Consider the following 20,830-nt stretch of genomic DNA (forward strand, 5'->3'; position numbering starts at 1 on the left):
AGAAAATATTAAGAATAGTGATCAGAGCTTTACCCACCTTTACAATGAGTTGCTCTGGTGTTGGGTGTTGTTACTATCTTTAGACTTGAACTATGTTTCAGGTGCAAACTTAATTGTTTGCATATTTGGGATTAGGAGTTAAATAATCAAGCTTATTAAATTACTTGGTAACTTAATATATTTATATATAATATTCATCAAAGCTTGATTTACTTCCTCAGTCTTAAGAAAATGCTGGTTATATTCCACTAACTCGGGCCCTACCCAAGGGCCTATGAGTTGTGGAAATACTTTCTGAAAATGAAAGCTGTGCCGAACAAAGTGGCCTTTTGCAGCTGCCCAATTTTTTAAAATCCATCTAACTCAAGTGCTTCTAGATGTTTTTTCAATGTTTTAGGGATGGCACCTAAAACACCTATTATTATGGGAACAACTTTTGTTTTCTTTTGCCAGATTCGTTCAACTTCGATTTGCAAATCGCGATATTTTGTAATTTTTTCATTTTCTTTGTTGTCAATCCGACTTATTTACTTTATTTATATATATATATGTATATATATATATATAAATATAGCTGACCCTGCTCGTAGTGCATGACCAAGGCAACTCATGGTAAAAGTAGATTAAGCTCTGATCACTAATCTTAATATTTACCCTTAATGCAAAGCACATCTCCTGGAGGAGATGTATGATGCTTTGTATTAAAGGCAAAGGGCCACTACCCAGACCGGTTTTGACCTTTATTGATGTCTCATCAGTGGGAGCCAGGCTATAAATACTTGGGAAATGGAGTAAAACCAGGTTTAAAATAACTCGGTATCTTTAACATTTATTATACCCAAGGTAAAATACGTTCTACACACACATATATATATAAAAGCACTAGGATCTCCTGTTGACTTTTCCTTAAAATTTTTCCTTTTTTAAGTTTTTTTCCTTAAAATTGCCATTATCTGATGTTGATTTTTTTGTAAAGATCAATGTCCTGTAGTGAAGTACTCTATTATTATTATTATTATTATTATTATTATTATTATTATTATTCAGGCCTCCAAGGAGTCAAAAGACTCATCAAGAGAGGTCCTTCCTAAGACATAAAGTCTGTCAAGACTCATTGGGGGGAGGTCCCCCCCCCCTGAGAAACACAAAGTCTATCATACCACGCTTTAAACTCACTGACCGTTCTCGCTCCCACCACTCCATCAGGCAATGCATTCCACGGCTCAACCACCCTCCACACAAAGAAACCACTCCTTACCCTCTTGTTCACAGTTTCCTTTCGTAACTTCCAGGGATGGCCTCTTGTCATCACTCCTTCCCGCTGTTCAACCAAGCGAAAGAACTCCCCAGTGTCAACCCTGTAACCACCTCTCAACAGTTTAAAAGTCTCAATCATATCACCTCTCCTTCTTCTATCCACCAAACTCTGCAGTCCACATTCTCTCAGCCAGTCCTCATAACTATCCTTGTACAGTCCTGAAACCATCTTTGTCATCTGTCTTTGTATCCTTTCCACAGTTAATTTATCCCCTTCAAATCCTGGAGACCAAATCTGAGAACAATAGTCCAAGTGTGGTCTGATCAGAGACTTATACAACGGAATGATAACCCTCTTATCTCTGCAGGTCAGTGTCCTCATAATAGCAGCAATCCTCTGTGTCACCTTCACCACCTTTGCAGTATGTCCCCTAAACTTCAGGTTTCTATCAATCATCAACCCCAGATCTCTTGTCTCCCCTACTCCCCTACTATGCAATCTGAGGATGTGCATTGTTGTCAGGGTTGTATATATGTTGTTCAAAACTAGGAGATTTTAAGCATGTCAGTTTGGATTTTTTGTGAGTGTGTATTGCGTAAAAATTATGAGAGCCTGTTGATATGATATGTGTTTGCATTTGCATACATATTGTACGGTAACTTTCCATCTTAAAGCACATCTCCACCTGATATAACCAGACCTTTTTTTATTGGAAAATGATCTGAAATGGTCTGAAATTACTCCTCTCTGGCTGAGCTATCCATGGGCTGTTCATGTGCAATATATAGCCTCTGATAGTCAAGACAACCCTACCTGCTTACACTAGCTTGTTTTTCATAAATGAGACTATGATGTATCTAGTAAATATTGTTGCAGCAAAAGCATACCTTTCCTAGTTGAAGGAAATGCGAACTGGACTTCTACGTGGTAACTTTTTCTCAGACACAGTCTTCTTCACGTATGGAAGCCTGAAGCATCTTGCTACTGTGTTTGGTCTCCTTAGCAAGGTCTCCAGCTTCTTCCTCCTCTGTCTATTCTTGCACACAGTGTGGGTGATGCCCTAAAAGGGAATGCTAGTCATTCTGTAGTGAAACAGACCTGCTATTTGAGAGTAGTCAAGCAGCGAACAGTTCTGCAGGTGGGCCACTATATAGAGCTTGGAACCAGACCTGACAGTAATGAATCCAGAGAACTTCCTGATGAACTAGTGGAAAATCCTACTGCCATTTACTCTGTCAGTTTGTGTCTGGAGGAAGTCTGAGTCGGGGGGGGGGGGGAACTGTCAAGGAGTACTCATGAAGAGTAGACTGGAAACTCTCAGTATGGGAGGTTAGACAAGTCTCACCTCACATTGCATGCTCCTATTTTTTATTCCTTCTTTCTTATGTGTAATGAAGGAAATGAAACACTTTTACTCTGCTGTAGATCAGAAATCTCTCACAAAAAGTATATAGCAAACTACAAAATTCAAACAAAAAAAACATTAAGATTAATGATTTTCACAAAAAAGTTTCTATTACTTTATCAACATCTGCAGTCTTCTTCTTCTTCAACATTTTGGTTCTGTCCACTGCTGGATGAAGGTCTCCACCATGGTTTTCCAGATCACTCGGTTTTCTCTCTCTCTCTCCCATCCATCTCACTCTTGCAATTTGTTTCGGTTCATCCTTCCACCTTCTTCTTGGTCTTCCTCTTTGTCTTGCTCCATCCATTGGTCTCCACTCTGTTGTTTTTCTAGTCCATCTCCCGTCACTGCATCTGGCAATATGGCCAGTCTATCTCCACTTAGCCTGTTTAATGTATTTTACAATATCCATGACACCTGTTTGAGATCTTATCAAGGTATTTGTCTTCCTATCTCTTAATGTTATTTTTAGCATACTTCTTTCCATGCAATGTAGTGTTGTTCTCAGCTTTTTGTTTAAGGCTTCTGTTAAAGTCATGTTTCTCCTCCATATGTTAGGACAGGAAGTATGCACTGGTCGAAAGCTTTTCTTTTTAGACTCATAGGGATATCACTTCTGAATATGTCTCTCATTTTCTCATAAGCCATCCATCCAAGGTGAATTCATGAATTCCTCGTTCAATTTCTTTTCTTTGGCACTCCTCAAAGGATAACAATTGGCCCAAATATACATATGAAATAACTTGTTCTATTTCATGGTTTTCAACTTTGACAGTTCTATGGTTAATATATTTATTCATCATGATTTTTGTTTTTTCTCTATTTATTTTTAATCCAATTACTCTGGAGGCTTCATTTAGCTGATTTAGCCTTTCTTCCAGATCTTCAAGATTATCTGCTATTAGGACAATATCATCTGCAAATTTCAGATGATGCAGCCTCTCTCCATTTATGTTTATTCCTTTAGAAGCCTTGTTTCCTAGTCAAGGCTTCTAAAGACTTCCTCTAGTGCAGCTGTTAATAATTTGGGAGATATGGTGTCACCTTGCCAGATGCCTTTTTGTATTGGGAACTTTTCAGTGTTTTTATATACAGGGGGTCCTCGACATGCGTCGTTTCGACTTTACAGCGGAAATCCCATAAATAATTTAAAAAATAAATTTCGACTTGAAGCAGTGTGATGTAAAATTCATATGTCACAGGTGAACTTGTTTGCGAGTGCAGCAGAAGAATACGCTGTTACGCGGCGTTTGTTTGGGAGAGGTGGCATTGCTTGGGTCCCAGCATACACTCTTTGGGTACCGAATGCTTTGTTTACATCTGCTCTCTCACTTTTGTGTTTATGTTTTTTGTGACTTTTTACCCTTCAATATGGCTCCCAAACGTAAGGCAGACTCTTCCAATGGCAGTGTGTCGAAGAAAAGTAAAGCCATTACATTAGAAGTGAAATTAGACATTATTAAAAGGGCAAAAAAGGGAGAAACGCCAACGAACATTGGCCGCACATTGAACTTAAGTCGTACCACAGTCAGGACTATTATCAACGATAAAGTTCGCATCCTTGGACACTTGAGAGAATTGGCGCCCATGAAATCGACTATGATTACGAAAAAAACTCAAACATAGGCTCATGATTGAGATGGAAAGGCTTCTTGTTCTGTACTATACAGTAATTATGTTCTCCCTTTCATTTTCCTATGGCCTAGTTCTGTTTCTTGATATATATGTATGACTTTAGGGTGTTTTAGGTTAGGTAAGTAACTTACGCTATGGTAATTCCGACTTGCATCAAAAATCGCCTTACGTCGGTCCATAGGAACGGATCTCCGACGTAAAGTTGCATTATTGTAAATATGTTTTAGTGTTTCAATATATGGTTTCTCAGTTCCGTTGGTTTCAATTGCTTTTAGTGTTGCAGATATTTTAACTGAATCAAATGCTTTTTCGTAGTCAATATAGGCCAGACATAAGGGTTTATTGTATTCAATTGATTTTTCAATGAGCTTATGATCCAAAGTATTGTAATTCTTTCTAAATCCAGCTTGTTCACAGGATTGCATTCCCTCTAGTTTAGATTTTATTCTATTATTTATAATTTTTGTGAAAACTTTATATATGGTGGGGAGTAGGCTTATAGGTCTGTAGTTTTTAATTTCTTCCTTATTGCCCTTTTAAAAAATTAATATTAGAAGTGAATTGTTCCAATTTTTTGGAATTTTTCTCTGTTTTAGGCATTTATTAAAGCGTTTAGTCAGCTGTTTGATGATGGGGCTTCCTCCCAGTTTTAAGAAGTCTACCATAATTCCATCTTCTCCTTGGGCCTTTCCATTCTTCATTTCCTGCAGTGCCATTTCCACTTCACCTTGTAAGATCTCAGGGGCATCATGTTCTTCCTCACTTGAGTAATCCATAGATGATTCTTGGATGTCCTGGTCTTTGTCTTCATAGAGTTCAGTATAAAATTCCTGAATTCTTTTGATTATTGCATCTCTATTTTTTATCAGTTCACCATTTTTTTCCTCTTACAGCATCTATTTCCTTTGTTCCAACTGATAATGTTCATCTTAGGACTTTCATATTACTATCTGCAGCCTTAACAGAATATAAAATATGTGCATTGAATATAAAATATGTGTGTTAAAATAAAAATATAAAACAATCATCCAAACTTGACTTACTATTTTTGACAGAAGTTCAGCTGGCAACCTCAACAACTGCTGTCCCCTTCATCTGCCCAAATGACACCTTATGCAGTTCCTGCTACCAAAGGCAACTATTTTCATAGAAGCTCTCACATTCTTTGACATTACATTATACAGTTGGTCTCATACAGAGACCAAATAACTCATCTTCTCAGAGGTGGAAAGGTTTTTCCTTCTGGAAACTCAGGTTTTTCATCCTGCAAAACATGTAAGTGAAGGACATAATACACTAGCCTCATAGCCTTAGCTGCTTTAGCTGTAATTTTTAAATAACCACATATATCACTGCAACTGGTGTGCTTTATGCACTATAGCTTGTGAAATGTTTATTAAATAATTTTTCTGAATGCATAAATGGCTTGTGTATGTTATTTTCCTTTTTTGAGTCTGTAATATTGTTACAGTAAAAATGAAGGAAGAATTCAGGATACTTCTTTAGCCAGATGAACGAGATCAGTATCAATGAAAAGGTTAGTTTTTTTTTTGTGTTATATACATACACTAACCTCCAGTAACATATGAGGATAATTATGCGTAGAATTACAAATATAAATAGCAACATGGGATATATGTCATTGCTTGCAATTTGAACTAAGATGAATCACTGAAAAGAAACAGATCAATTCATGAAAGATGCTATGTAAGATAATTTAGAAGTTTTTAGAATTTTGACGGTTTTATTTTAACCATTCATAAAATTAAAAATGAAAAATCTTATTCAACAAATTATGATATATGATTTACCTCTGCAAGTACAGTAGGCTGTACGTCCAGCAGCTGGATGCTCAGCTTGATGTACAGCTTGAGACTGGAGCTAAATTGTAAAAATATCGCACCACCTTGTGAGAAAATAATCTAGCCCTCACCACCTCCTTAGCAGCATTCATTTTCAACTTCCAAGGATGCCTCTTGTCCTTTCTGCACCTTCTGCAAAATGAAAAATTCCATCTGCTGAAATTCTGTAAGATCCTTTCAGAAGTTTGTAAGTCTCAATCATATCACCCCTCTTTCTCCTGTTTGCTAGTGTCTGCGGTCTACAAATTCTCAATCTGTCTTCATAATCAGTATTCCACAAACCTGATATCATTTTTATCACTCTTTGCAATCTCTCTTCACTGTATCAAATTCACAACAGAAACCAGGAGACTAGACCAGACCTGCACATAGTAGTCCAATGAGGTCTTATGAAAGCCTCATAAAGAGGCAAAATGACATCCTTATCTTTACATGTGAAAGTTAATTTCAGCATTGAAATTATCTTTTGAGTGGTATTTGCAATCTTTGCTATATGGTTCCTGAACTTCAACTTGCTATCTACTGACACTCCCAGGTTCCTAGCCCCAATCAGTTTCTTCTGGCATAATCCCACCAGTTAATAACACACTGGATATCTATCTAATCATGCAAAGGTGCATAACTTTGCATTTACTGACATTGAATTGACATCCATTTTCCCATGCTCACAATTCCAGCCTATTCAAATCGTTTTGAAAATACTGCATATCAGCTGCATTCCAGATTACCTTACCTATCTTTGCATCAACAGCAAATGGCTGTATGTTGCCTGTCAAATACTTCCCAATATCATTAATGTACAGATTGAATAACATCGGACATAACAAGAACTGATTGTTGTGTTACACCACTAGTTACATTAAATCTTGCAAACTCACATCCCATGTGCACCTCTTTTTGATTTCTGTCAGTCAGTCAGCCATCCTCTTATCTATGCTAATATTTTATAATCCAAACCTGTATTCACCTATTTATGCAAGTATTCCAAGCTGTATTCTGTCAAACAGCCTTAGCAGAATCCAAAAGTATGATGATGTATCCATTACCCTTGTCTAGTACAGTGGTAACATTATTATAAAATGTGAGCAAAGTGCTAAAACTTGACTTTCCCTTAGTAAACTCATACTTTTCATTGCAAAGTAGAGATTCACTGTCAACCTGTTTCTGAATGCAAGCTCTACCCAATTTTTCCAAAATCTTCACCACCACTACTGAGATACTGATTGATCGATAGTTAGAGATACACCAGTCTTTGTACCACCCTTGTGCAATGGGATTACCATACATTCTTTCCATTCCTGTAGAAACTTCCCTATTCTGAGACTCAAATTATATACCCTTGTCAAAGGAATAGCCAGTTCAGCTGAATACTCTTTTAGCATCCATGCTGATATCCCATCAGTCCGTATTGCTGAATTCTTATTCAATTTGTGCAACAGCTCTAACAACTCACCTTAATACACCTGAGTTTCTTCATTCAGTGAAGAGGTATCAGTGAACGTAGTGTTGCATATAACAGGTTGATAGCTTTTAGCAAAATGGGCAGTCATTAGCCGAACAACCTCTTCTGCATTTGTTGCCTTCAAACCATCTGCATTTCAGAAGAGTTAATCTTTCATATTCATTCCTTCTTTTACTAGCAGTGTATCGATACAATTCTTGTGGGTTGTCTAGCTTGCAGAGCCAGTTTCTTTTCATATTCAGGCTTAGCTTTCTGTACAGTAGTTGTGATTATTCTAGCCTGCTGATTATAATTTTCATAACGGACATCATCCTTATGCACACGGTCTTCCATCCACATCATCTGTTTTTATGAATTTGCTTAATAAGATTATACATCCATTTGACTCCTACCCTATTTATTCTTCATACTCTTGGGACACATTCTGATATTGATCATTTAAGTATTTTTTTAATGCTTCTCATGTACTGTTGATATTCTTTCCATCCAGCAACCGATACCATTCTGCTAAACTCAGTATACTTTTCAGTTGGTCATAATTTCCTGCTTTGCAGTTCAGCACTTAACCTTTTCTGAATGGAACATTCATACACTTAGTCACTTCCGAGTTGAGTACCTGGCATGTTCACTGTCACCAGCAGGAGGCGAATAGTTACGTCTTTAACTGAAATGCCCTCTGACATAATCAAATCTGACACTCTTTGACCTACAGTTCCTTCCGTCACATGCTATTTGAGGAAGTTGTCTCACAATAGTTCAATAAATTCCATTTCATTCTTCTCATGAGATTTTACTGCTATCCAATCAGTGTTTGGATAATTAAAGTCTCCCATTATGATTACTCTTTTTGAGCCCATCTTCTCTATTTGGTGATGCATTTCTTCATCACTAGTAACTGATCCACTAGGTTTGTAACAACACCCCATTATGTAATTGATCTTGTTACTCTACCTCACACCAAATGGCTTCAAATTCACTGCCATATGAAATACTGTTACTAGTACTACAATCATAGGTCTCATAACTAACTGGATTCAACTCATCCAATATCATTAGCATCATCTGCTCTTCTATCCTGTCTATCCTTCCTAAAAATACTGTGCCCTTTCTCAATACTAGTTATTATGTCTGATTCTGAAAAGCTAGATCTTACTAATGCCTACATTCTGATGTCCAAACATATTGACCAAGGCAACAAATTCTACCCTTTTGTTTCTGATACTCCCAGCATTCATGGATAGATATAAAAATCTACCTGCATGTTCTTTTGTATACTCTTGTCTACAGTCTGCATGACATAGTTGGATAACTTGCAGATCTCTATTCTCTGATGCACGTAGACAACTTTGCGCACATTTGATGGGTCTGAACCAGATGAACACAAAGTCAAAATCGTTCTTTCCTCATAATCATTTCCATGATAATACCCATTCCCATCATTAGCACAATTATAGAACATTGTTGTTCCTACACTCATATTCTCACAATTCCTCCCATTAAACTTTTTTTCTCTGACTCTATGTTAGATCTTATACCATTATTAATTTTTCAAGACTCCTGATACCAAATGCATTCAGGTGTAGGCTGTCCTTCTCGTACTAATCAAATCTTCAGGGGCAAACTTTATTTGCTTACACTTGGATAAATGATGAAACAATTTATTATAGTCTAATGAAGTGGGAAAGAACTTCTGACATCAGAATGGCAAATTGAACAATGAGACTTATTTATGCCTATGGTCCCACAGAAGCTTCTACTAAGGTAGAGGTGGAGAAATTTTTTGAGGCTTCAGCGAAAGCAACTGACACAATGAAAAATGGAAAGTTGGTCCTTGTTGGAGATCTAAATAGCAGAGTAGGAAATGATTGTCAGACATGCAAAAATATTTTGGTAAAATTTGGAGAAAAGAGCAAAGCTAATAATAATGGCAAATACTTGTTAGATTTCTGCTTAGAACATGGACTGGTTATTACTATAGTTCGCCCACCATTTGTAGATCTCTCCTTGGTATTTTGCCAAGAATAGTCGATTCATGCTGAAGGGGAGAAAGAAACGAAGGATGTACGAATTGGTCGCCAATATGCGAAATCACATACTTTCCTGTCTGTCGCTGTACTAGTACTAGCTTGATTTTTGTTGTCACTTTTTTGCATTATTTTTTTATTATTAATTTGTATGATGGATCCAGTACAGTCAACAAGTTCTGTTGTTAAACGTTTCAGTAGCTCTTGCAAAAGAATATTGAATAATGTGCTGACATTCTGCGAAAAAGAATCGTCTCCTTGTTCCCCTTTCTCAAGTAATAAAACGTGCAAGTTCAATTGCGGGCGTATCAGGGTCGACTGTTAAAAGAATTTGTAGGGAATCAAAAGGTGAAGGTAAGCCAAAATTTGAATCTCCTAAAAAAAAAAAAGCGGCAGAGTAAAGAAACCATTGAAACCTTAGCTTTGAATGATTTTGATGTAGATGTTATAAGAAGAACTATTCACGAATTTTACGTGGTCGAGAAAAGAGTGCCAACTGTTCCGAAATTGATTCCTGTGTTAAAGAAAAAATTAATTTTCCTTGGAAAAGAGAAACTTTAAGGAAAATACTTCATAAAATCGGATTTTGTTTTAAAAAGTCCCAGAATAAAAGGAAACATCATGGAGCGAAATGACATTGTTTTATCTAGAACACAGTATTTGAGAGCAATAAGACGTTTCAGGAAGGAAAAAAACCGATTGTGTATCTAGATGAAACTTGGACTGATAGTAATTTAAATTATGGAAAATGTCAGCAGTCTAAAGAAGAATGTGGAGTGCTACAAACCGGAAATGCCTCGTGGCGCATAATAATTTTGTGTGCGTGTGGAGAAATGTTTTTTTTACCGAATTCAAACTTACTATACAAAGCCAATTACCATAGGCAAATGAATTCTACGATCTTCGAAAAGTGGGCAGAAGAAAAACTGATTCCAAAACTTCCTAAAAATGCTGTTGTTATAATTGATAACGCTTCATATCACTCTATTCGATCAAACAAAGTTCCAAATTGGTCTAATAAGAAGCAAGTTCTTATGAATTGGCTCTCTGCAAATAACATTTCTCATTCCCCAGATGTGTGAAAAATTGAATTGCTTAAATTGGTCAAAAGAAACTCGCCCACAACTAAACTATTTAAATTCGACACAATGCTCAAAGAGCATGGATTTCTAGTTTTGAGGCTACCACCATATCATTGCAATATTAATACTATTGAGTATGTTTGGGCAGAAGTGAAAAGTTTCATTCGCCATCACAACATAACTGGAGATATTGACATGTCGAAACTTTTAAGCTTTCAGAACAGGCGATTGAAAGTATTACAAAAGTGGGGAAAATATTGCTTTCATGTCACTTCATTGGAAAATATATATTGGGACAGAGACAGAATTATCGAAGAATTATGCGAACCTTTGGTGATCAGTTTAAGTGAAAGTGATGGCGATTCGGACACCGATTCAGATGACTATGAAGATTAAAAGGATTTGATAATGGTATTTTTTTTCCAACCTTTTTTTGCATGGGTTTGTTAAAAGAGTCACAATAAGTCATAAATAATCAATCAGTTTAGGACATTAAAGTGTCTCAGTTCTCTCAACTGTAAGTTTAGAATATCTAAGTTCATTTGAAAAAATTTCTGCTTTTCTATAATTATTTTTATTTTATAGAAAACTTTCTTAAAAATAAACTTAGTTAAATTTTTGTTTTATACTATACCTGTTTTTTAATTTTGTTAATACTCTACATACATTTTTCCAACTGTTATACAAGCAAATTAGTTACACTTTAAAAACTACAATTTTCATAAAAAAAAAGCTGAATTTTCCAACCTGTAATAATAAACAAACACATCCCAGAAGATAGATCGATTACCCTATTATCAGGAATGGATTCTCCTTTTTCTGACATGCGCAGAAGTATCGAGGGACCTCTAATCGGTGGGCGAACTGTAACACAATGTTACAGCATAAAAATGTGCACAAATTCTCACATGGAGAGAAGAGGCAAGGAATAAGAAAAGTCTCATTGACTATGTTATTGTTGATAGTGATGTTTTCTCCCTGGTTTTTCTCTGTTTTCTACACAGGATTTGAAATTGCAAGTAATCATTTAGTCTTTAGCAGGATAAAATTGAATTTCATATTGAAAAGAAGAACATATAAGAAAGATTTATTTAAAGTGAATAAAGTTGAGCAGCTCTCAGATATGAACTGTGGAATAAAATACAGAAACGGTATTCAAGAAAAAATGAAAGTTTGAGAACAGGAACCAACCCTTGGAGATTTAGTGGCAAGCCCTGAAGAAAACTGATTGATTCAGCCAGAGAGGCATGTGGTGAGGTTGTCTGCAAGGTTAGAAATATAAGAACTCCATGGTGGATGCAGGAAGTTAAAAAGGCAGTGAAGAAAAAGAAGAAAGCATATCAAAAGTTCCTAACAAATAAGTCAGCTTGTGCTCTTAGAGAATATAGAGACAAATGTAAGAAAGGTAAACACTGTAAAACTAACTAAACAAAAGATTTTGGTAAAAACATAGAAAATAAATATTAAGAAGGTGGCAAGATATTCTGGAGGTTGTTGAATTAGCTCAGAAATGGAGGAAAGAGTGCTATAAAAGGAATTAGAGATGATGGAGTAATTAGCAGGTCATCTCTACCTATAGGAGTTGCCAAATGGTGTGCCACCTTTTTAATAAATTACTCAGGACAAACTCTAAACAACTCCTATAGGTAGAGATGACCTGCTAATGCTTCTGGCTGGTATCTCCACTTGGGCCTGGCTCCCACTGAAGAGACCTCAATAAAGGTCGAAACTAGTCTGGGTAGTGGCCCTTCTCTTAATGCATAGCATTCGACATATCCGCAAGGAGATGTGTTTTGCATTATGGGAGATACTGAGATAGGAGTGATAATAGCTTGCTCGACCTTTGCAAGGAGTCTCCTGGTGTTGCACCACCTTACCCCAGTCCTGAAGATACTTTCAGGCGCAAACTTTGTTTGCTCACACTTGGAAAAAGGATTAAACTAAATTTATTATATTCTAACCAAGTGAAAAATAAACTTTCAACTTGTAGTAGAAAATTCTGTAGAGAAATGCAATCAGGAGTACGTATCAATACTTGAGATAGGAAACCCATCAGAACTTGAAATGTGAAAAGGCAGCTGGAGTTGATATTTGACAAGAAATGCTCAAATATGGAAGCATAAATATATTGCAGTGGCATTGCTTCATAATTCAGAGGACATGGTCAAAAGGTTGAATTCCAGATGATTGCAGTAGAGCTCTCATATTACGTGTGCATAAAAAAGGGAATAAAACTGAATGTGAAAACTAGAGGAATTTCTCTACTAAGTGTTCCAGGTACGATTTATGCAAGCATACTTTAAAACAGGCTGTGAAAAATAGTGGAAGAGAAACTAGGAGAAGAGCAAGCTGGATTCAAGTCATACAGAGAGTTGTCAGAAATAGATTTTCACTTTACAACATATAGTTGAGAAATCATGGGAGCATGACAAGGATCTGTACTTAGGTTTTGTAGAGCTGGAAAAGGCATATGATATGGTGTGCAGGGAAACTCTTTTCAAAACACTACAGTTACATTGGGAAAATGGAACACTATTCAGGACAATATATAGTCCAGATTTAAGTTGTAAATTAGCAGTTAGAATTGAAGGAAATACAGGAAGATGGTTTGATGTAAAATCAGGTGTAAGACAAGGATGCACATTATCTCTACTCTTATGCATTACATTTTTAAAGAAAGTGAGATTAAACCTAGTATTAGAATTGGAGATATCAAAGTTAGTGCTTTGCTTTATACAGATGATGTACTCTTAAGGACATCCAGTGCAAGCCTCTGGGATTCTCTAACTAAATGAATAAAAGCTGTAACAAATTTGTGATGAAAATCAACAATATGAAATCCAAAATTATGAAAATAGGCAGAACATAGAAAACTTCAGCTGCATTCGGAATAAATAGCCTATAAAACAAATAAAATATTTCAGCTATTTAGGCACAGTTTTTAGTGAAGATGGCATGTCTAATCTATAGACAAACAGAATAATATGGTGGGGGAGTCATTTGAATAAATTTATATGGAATAAGAGAAATTAGCCAAAACACTAAACTAGCAGTAGACAAGACAGTGTTCAAACCAGGTTTAAGTTATGGATATGAGAATTGGTTTAGAAATAAAGCACTTGATCAAAAAGACCACAGATATGAGAGTTCTTAGAAAAAATAAGGGCGTGAACAGATGGCATCAGTTGCAGAATCATATTAAGAATGAAGACATTAGTAAGGAACTTGATATTGTTTGCATTAAAGGATGTGTGTGTGTGTTCACAGCTAATCTAAGGTGATTAAATAGAATGGGATTGGAAAATTAGCAAAACAGGTGCTTCATGTGAAAATAACAGGAAAAAGGCCCAGAGGAAGACTAAGATCCAGGTGGATTGATTCAGTCAGAAGTGCCTTAGAAGAACAAAATGTTAGATACAACAATGTTGGAGTGCTGACTAAGGAAAATTATTGATAAGAGATTAATGATGATGTAAAGTTAATCATTAGTGCTGTCATAATAGTTTGAACACTACTTTAGGATACACATCAGGAAAGTGATGATGATGTAGGAAGTCAACTGAATAAATTTATATGAAATAAGAGAGAAATTAGTCAAAACATTAAACTGGCTGTTATACAAGACAGTATTCAAACCAATTTTAACCTATGGATCTGGGATCTGGTTAGAAATAAAATACTTGATCAAAGACTGGAGACCACAGATATGAGAGTTCTAAGAAAGATTATTAGAATGGACAGATGGCATCAATAGCAGTATCACATTAAAAATTATGATATTAGGAAGGTGACCCTGTTAGCATTCAGGAATGTGTTAGAAGATGGCATGGTCACTTAGTTAAGTATATGTTAAATATATGTGGAACTACAGAGCAGGTGATTATAAGTTTGAAGAGGGGGGGGGGGGGTTGCTTGAACAATGCATATCATAAGATCTGCAATGGAAGCAACATCAAACTGTATATCTCAGATCAGTAGGAGAAATCGGGTAGGAGTTATATGATGAGCAGTATCATTAAGTAGGAGCTATGGGGGGGGGGAGAGTGAAATTGTTGTGAATGGTTTATAAGGAGAAAGGTAATCAAGTAAGCTCATGAGCAATATAAGGCTCAAACAAGTAGGTGATCATCATGGTATAGAAGGAAAAATCAGATTACAAGAAGAAATTAACTGTGCAGGCCAAAGCAAATCTCAGAGTTCCCCTACTAAGTAGCAAATAAGAGGAAGTATAACTTTTAACAAGTGCTGATATAACAGGTTGACAGAAGCAAACAAAAAATAGTTAAATTAGTAACCATTTTGCAAAGGTCTATCAATCATTGAAATAAGGATATTACTGTGACAGATGTGAAGGAAATGATGCAAGAATAGAAGTTGGAGTTAATTGGAAATACTCAGGATATTGAGAATCTCAATGCAAATATGCATGTTAGTAATTTACTAACATTTTATGATCGAATGACAATTGGATAAAGGGAATAGCTACATAATGCTAGTGGATTTTGCAAAGGATAAGCTACCACAAACTGGTGATAAGGATACGAGGAATGCTAATTGCCAGATACTAAAAAAACAGTACACGGAGGAACAGAATTCAGGAAAATGCAGGAGACCCACAGCATGCCGTGTTCTATACTTGGACTATGTGTGTGTATCATGTTGGAAGCTTAATGGAATATATACAGCACTCAGATAGGATTAAAACTGATTTTTAATGCTTTTGATGACTTAATGCAAAAAAAATTTGAAACTAGTCATAGACTCAGCCCCATCTCAAATCTTCTATCTGGCTAAGATATGTAGATGATGTGTTCTCTATTTGGCCTCATGGCACAACATTAGACTCCTTCCTCAGTCACCTCAATAGCCTACATCCAAGAATCCAGTTTACAATGGAAAAGGAAAATAACAATAGTTTACCCTTCTTAGACACCTTAGGAACATGCCTTCCTAAAGGTAGCTTTTCCTTCGCTGTATATAGAAAAGCTATATAAAAGAAAAAGAAACTCTCCCACCACCACCACCACTACTCCCTCTCAACAATATGGCATTATTAAAACTAATGAAGATAGCCCACAATCCTTGTTTCAATGGAATTGCCCTTTCAACCGAACTCAATCACATACACAACACCTTCCTTTCCAATGGCTTCAGCGATTACAGAATTTAAATAAAATAATAATTAGTTCCACTCCCATTCCCCAATCATCAGGAGTTCAGAAATGCTTTCACCATATCCTACATCCATGACACATCAGAAAAAATAGCCAGGTCATTAAAAAAGTACAACCTCCACACAGCGTTTAAGCTCCACCTTAAACTTGCTACCGTTATCCATTCTACCAAAGATCAACTCCCTCCTCTCTCAGTGCCTGGAGTTTATAAAGTACCCTTTTCCTACAAGCTGTCGTACTTCAAACAGACAGGTAGGTCAGCAACCATCTGCTTGGAAGAACAACACAAATCATATATCTGCAGTCACGACTAGGGTCAATCTGGCCTAGCAGACCATGTTTTGGATACAACCCACAGGATCTTCTGGAGAAAAATCACCATTCTCCACCATGGTAAATTCAAAAAAGAAAGACTATTTTTAGAATCTGCAGCAGCACTCAGAAATCAACTGAATTTAAATAAATAAGGTTGCAAAAAACTTTCCAAAATATGGGAAATATTAATTATCAGAGATCCCACCTGACATCCTAGGCCACCTACAAACACCCATAGACGGTGCACTGCCTAGATAAGACTTTAGTCACCCATGTGGTTACACACTCAAATACAACACCTAGTATTGTGTTGTATTTCAGTGTGTGTGTATTACATTAGTTTTTTTTTTTTTTTTGATTCCTGAAGATGTCTCAGTGACTGAAATGAAATATTGGAAGCATTAAAAATTAGTTTTAATCCTTTCCGAGTGCTGTATATATTCCATTAAACAATAATGGAATATGTACATTTTGAGGGATGACAAATCTGAGTTTCTGGGAGGGGGGGGGGGAACCCTCCACCTCTATATGAGACCAGCTAACTCACCTTTAGTCAAAAAAGACCAGATAAAGTTTCCTCGCATCATGGATGGGAATCAAACCCAGGTTTTTCTGATAAAAGGGCTTCATCTATACTGGCTGAGCTATGGACTTGGACTGTTATTATTTAATTTGTGCATAAATGATACAAGAAATAATTTGAAGGGAAATACTAAGGATGTTTCTGATCCATTTCCATCTGATTCCTTGATTCTTGAGGTTTGTTCTTTTGAAGTAGAGAATAAAGAATCTTCATCAGAATTTCTAAGTGAAGATTCAGTGGCTTCGCATCCCCATTTAGGTTGGGTCAACTATGGTGTAGATTATGCAACCAGCTCTACAAAATTCACATCGATTTGACTGTGTGATTGCAGTTTTTATTGATGTATGAAAGTTTTAAAATGCATAGCGCTCGTCTTCACTGGTCCAGTGCAACTCATTCATTGTAGGGTAACTTTGAATAATTTATCAATTGATATAGTTTTAGATATGGAAAGCATAAAGGTCAAATGAACAATAGCTTGGGTTTGAGGTTATATGGTGAGTGGTCGGTGTAATTTAGTGCTCTTGTAAAATTCGTGATTTTTGGGGTTTTTTGTGTGTTTTTCCTTAGAAAATTGGTTTTATAGAACGATTTTCGTGTTTTTAGAGTATTTTGTGTGTCTTTATAACATATTTTATTGGGGCTGTCACCGCTAGAGGTATTCGTAGTGTGTAGTGTTCGTTGTATGTAGTGTTACGGATAAGATAAGCATTATTTTCAGTTATCGTTGATAAATTTATTTAATATTGCATACTTTTCTTTGCTTTGCGTCTCTTATTGCTTCTTTTTGTGTGTTTTTGGTGTGTTATAATTTATAATTTGATAAAATACGTTGCAAGTAAGCATGGCTCCAGTACGAAGGAAAATGGCGGCCAGTAATGATGGTGCGCCATCTTTATCAAAGAACGGTAGTATAAAAGAGTTGATTCAGTGTACTAGCTGTGAAATGTATGCTTTGCGGAGTGTGGTCGGATTAGATAATAATAAAGGATTAAATGTGTGTGTAGAAAATATAGGGAGAATGAGAAATTTAAGAGTATTTCGGATCGTGAGTGTGATATTTTTGTCAAACTTCAGAATGAAGAAAATAGGGATATGACAAGAAACGGCGAGGTTGTACCAGAGAATTGTGAGAGTGTGAATGTAGAAAGTGTGAATGATGGTATTAATGGTTTTACTGAGAATAAAAAAGATGAGATAGATGCAATGAGTGAGATCGCGTTGTTGAATGGTGCGATACAAAGGGCAAAACAGCAGCTAGAGCGTATGAGCAAAAGTCGACTGAATGAAACAGCCAACAATAAAAAGTATGACAGGAAAAATAGGCATATGAGTGTGAACATGAACAAAATGAAGGATAGTGTGCTGTATGGAGACTCGTTAGTACGAGATGTGATGTAGATGATTTGACAAAATCGTACCAACCTGGTGCGACCATAAAGGATGTAACAGAGTCTATTAGAGAGAAAAAGGAAAGGGTGAAAGAAATGATTGTTGTAGCAGGTACGAATGATTTGAAAGGAGACAAAATGGAAATGATAGAAGACCTGAATGAATTGTTTGAGGTAGCAAAAGAAAAGAGTGAGAGAGTTAGAATGATTAGTCTTTTGCCACGGTATGACAGTGAAATGTTTAAAAGGAGGGCCATAATTGCAAATGACTTTATGCGTGGGTTATGTATGACGAGTGGTGTGGTATTTGTGGACGTGTGGAGTGAGTTTGATGGGCGAAAGGATCTATATAAGATGGATGGCTTGCATTTGAATGGTTACGGTGTAAGGAGACTTGAGAAAGTGTTGCTGAATGTGGTGGATATGCATATTCAGGGAAACTAGATTTATTAAGGGGGGGGGTAGATATACAGTCCTTAGGGAGGCAGTTGAATGTAAGAATGAATATAATATGCCTGAGCAAATAAGGACAACAAATCAGAGTGGGATAGTTAATATAAGGCATCAAGGTAGGGTTGGGGCTAATTGGGGGGGGTCTTAAATTTATGTACACTAATGCTAGGAGTATTAGGAACAAGAAGGAAGAGTTTTTGGCCTTGGTTGGCACTTCCAGACCACAGGTTATTGGTATTAGTGAAACATGGCTGACTGTAGATGATATAGCTAGTGGGATTGAATATGAGGGGTATAGTGTGTTCAGGAGTGACAGGGAGAATAAAATGGGGGGAGGAGTGTTATTGATGATAGCTGATGAGCTGCAGCCAAGGAGAATAGAAATAGAATTCCAGGATAGAGAAAAGAGCACATTTGAGGCCATTTGGTGTGAGATTGTGGCTAGCAGAACTGAATATACAATTGGGTGCTGCTATAGACCAGGTGATGGAAAAAGATGGTGGTGACAGTATGCACAAGCTAATAGAAGAAATGAGTGGAAGGAGGGTGATTATTATGGGAGATTTCAACTATGGTCGCATTGATTGGAGTGAGGAGAGGACACACGGGAGGAAGGAATTGGATTTTATGCGATTATTAAGGGATAACTATCTGCGACAGCATGTAACGGAAATACTAGGGGTCAGAGAGTGCTTGACATCTGAGGATTTGGCTGTAACAAATATGACCACATTCTCACCAATTGGTGAGAGTGATCATAGGGTCTTGACTTGGGAGGTGGCTAAAGGTGTAGAATTTTCAATTAAGACAGGGTACATGTGGAATTATCGGGCTGGAAAGTATGACAAGCTTAGGAGTTTGATTGGTTCAGTGTCATGGCATGTACAACTGCAAGGACTAGAAGTCGATAGTGCATGGGAGGTAGTTAAGAAGTGTTTGCATGAAGCAATGGCTGACTGTATACCTACAGTCCAAATAATAAATCAAGTAGGGGTTAAATGGATGAATAACACCATTAAGCTTGAGCTGCAAAAAAAGAAACAACCATGGAGGGAATTTAAGGAGAAAGGTGACCAGCAGGCACATGAACGGTATAAAGTGCAGGCCAGAAGGTTGACAAGTGTGGTAAGAAAAGCAAAAAAGGATTACAAAAGAACATTGGCCATACAGGCTAAAGAGAATCCTAAACAGTTTTTTAGATATGTAGCAAGTAAAAGGAAAAATGTACATGGCAGAATGATTTTAAAGAATGCCGATGGTAGGGAGGTAACTGAATCAGTGGAGATAGTTGAGTTACTGAGTGAGCACTTTGCAAGAATATATCATCCAGATGGTGACATTGCAGAAACGAATAAACCAGTAGATTATACGGGAATTGTGGTGAATGAAGTGGAGGTGAGTAGTCTATTGCATAACGTCAATGTCAATACATCTGTGGGATTGGATGGTATACCAGCTCGTGTTGTATGAGAAGCAGCTAAAGAATTATCAGTAACCCTTGACCATTTTGTTTAATTTGAGTCTCGGGTCTGGGTTAGTCCCGAGCGGGTGGAAAGAGGGGAAAATAGTTCCACTGCATAAAGGTGGTTCCAATACTGCTGTTGTAAATTACCGACCGATTAGCATATCAGGAATCATTGTCAAGGTCTTAGAGAAATTAGTCAAGAAAAGAATACAGGATTGGATAGATGAAAATGGGATATTGTATGGGGGACAACATGGTTTTGTGAAGGGTAGATCATGCCTCAGTAACTTGCTCACGTTTTATAACACAGTGACGGCTGAACTGGATAGGGATAATGGGTTTACAGTAATACTACTGGACCTTGCCAAGGCTTTTGATAGGATACCACATAGAACCCTAATCAGTAAACAGGAGCAGATGGGGATAGATATACAGTTGGTGAGCTGGATAGGAGGGTGGTTGAAGGAGAGATACCAGAGAGTGGTTTATTCAGGAGTGGAGTCTAAAAGACGGCTTGTGACCATTGCAGTGCCACAGGGCTCTGTTCTTGGACCACCTCTTTTTAATTTGTTCATCAATGATATAGGAAAGGATTTGAGAGGAAGTGTTGACTTGTTTGCTGATGATGCAAAGTTGGGTAGAGCAATTATGACTGCACAGGATGTCAAAATTTTACAGGATGATTTGGATAGTTTGGAGGACTGGGCTAGGAAAAATGGAT

The 20,830-nt window shown here is 36.8% G+C and overlaps 1 protein-coding gene across 4 annotated transcripts in view; it reads left to right on the forward strand.

Moving 5' to 3' along the window:
- LOC150108775 (PRELI domain-containing protein 1, mitochondrial-like) overlaps positions 1-20,830 on the forward strand; it is a 132,836-nt gene that overhangs the window by 37,572 nt on the left and 74,434 nt on the right. Inside the window, exons 2-3 of one of the 4 annotated variants that reach the window (XM_090410090.1) lie at positions 5,354-5,573; positions 5,770-5,835. The exons of 1 other annotated variant lie outside the window; for it this stretch is intronic. The gene's annotated coding sequence lies outside the window, so the exon portion shown is untranslated. The remainder of the gene's footprint in view (positions 1-5,353; positions 5,574-5,769; positions 5,836-20,830) is intronic. 2 more of the 4 variants (XM_090410098.1, XM_090410116.1) reach the window with 2 other exon arrangements.

This window comes from Typopeltis vanoorti, chromosome 2 (genome assembly GCF_054136105.1).
Source record: "Typopeltis vanoorti isolate ZY-2024b chromosome 2, IOZ_Tvanoo_1.0, whole genome shotgun sequence".
NCBI classification, from domain to species: domain Eukaryota; kingdom Metazoa; phylum Arthropoda; class Arachnida; order Uropygi; family Thelyphonidae; genus Typopeltis; species Typopeltis vanoorti.